At 32.7% G+C, this 1369-nt stretch overlaps 1 protein-coding gene across 3 annotated transcripts in view; it reads left to right on the top strand.

The window, feature by feature from the left end:
• The first annotated feature begins 11 nt into the window (after nucleotides 1-11).
• LOC106879219 (uncharacterized) overlaps nucleotides 12-1369 on the top strand; it is a 16149-nt gene continuing 14791 nt past the window's right edge. Inside the window, exon 1 of one of the 3 annotated variants that reach the window (XM_052974828.1) lies at nucleotides 12-169. The gene's annotated coding sequence lies outside the window, so the exon portion shown is untranslated. The other 2 variants (XM_052974829.1, XM_052974830.1) reach the window with 2 other exon arrangements.

The following is a 1369-nucleotide window of genomic DNA, read 5'->3' as shown; positions in this document are numbered from 1 at the left end:
CGACTGTTATATGGACTGTTAGATATGTAATTCGTCTGACGTTCCGTGTGTCATGTGGTTCGTCTGAGTTCATTGTTTCATTGTTGTTGTCTTGTGGGACTGTCGTAGTAAAATGTCATTGATATATATATGGCGGACATGACTTTTGTTTATTCATAACGAACATTGGGTGAGTGCGTCCTTTGTATGTAATTGAACAATAAATGTAATAATTAAATTGTATAACTCGTTATGTTATCTCTACGAGTCACCCGAGGGAAACATAACACCGACATTCTTATTGCTGACCCTACATCCAACAACTAAAGAGAAAGCTGGTGGAAAGCAAAGCTCTGATGCATAAGACAGCTACTGTGCTCAAAATCTAATAGTAGAAGGGTAAGACAGAACATAAAATATAACATGATTAGGGGAAAGAGAGAGAGAGAGAGAGAGAGAAAATGAGAAAGAGAAAGAAAGAGAGAAAGAGAGAGGGGGTTTAGTGAATGGATTCATGGATGGATGCATGGATGTAGACATGAAAGGTAAATATAGATATAAATTTATTCATAAACATATATGCATACATACTTTTTTAGCAGTCATTATCAGCAATTACTTATTTTGTTTGTCTTGTTTGTTTTTATATCATTTAGATCTGAGAATTTTTCACAATCCTAAATTTACTGAACCAAGAAAAATAATTTAACTGAAGAATATCATGCTTCAAGCTTTTCATGCCTATAAATAGTTTCATATAACTTAAATATTCGACAAGAACCAACCACCACACATTATTGTTGATTAGTAAACCACTGTGAATGGTTTTCACTTCAGTTAAAAATTAATATTTTCGTCTTTGTCACATGTCATTACATCGAAATATTTGAAGCATTATTTTCCACACAGAACTTCCTCGTGTAAAATAGAAAGAAACAACTGGATGACCAACAGCTTCTGTAAATTGCTTTACAAAATAGACATTCCTCTCTTCCCTATTACGTGCGTCATCTTTCGTAACCGAAATTATTTTTGACAAATCTGTCTTTAACAAAACATTTTTACCTATTTCATTTTAATCATTTTCATTTTAATTCTTAACTTTAAAAGTGTATAATTGTAAATTTTTAAACCAAAGTTTTGCAAGATTTGTGTATGTCTGTCCAACGTCCATTGTTTTGTCCCATCTATATATAACCTTTATGGTTAATAAAGAAAAAAACTTTGTTTCCAGACCTCAGTCTTGCGTGAGTTAATCTGTGTTGACTACTATAATTTTTGTTGTGCTATTGATATTGTTGTTCATTACGTTTGTTGGTTTCGCGTAAGGGAAACGTTGTTTTAAAAAATATTGTCTGATATTTAGTTGTATACTGTGACCCCCCCCCCC

This window comes from Octopus bimaculoides, chromosome 19 (genome assembly GCF_001194135.2).
Source record: "Octopus bimaculoides isolate UCB-OBI-ISO-001 chromosome 19, ASM119413v2, whole genome shotgun sequence".
NCBI classification, from domain to species: domain Eukaryota; kingdom Metazoa; phylum Mollusca; class Cephalopoda; order Octopoda; family Octopodidae; genus Octopus; species Octopus bimaculoides.
The sequence above is the reverse complement of the archived record's forward strand: the minus strand, read 5'-3'. Positions and strand labels throughout refer to the sequence as shown.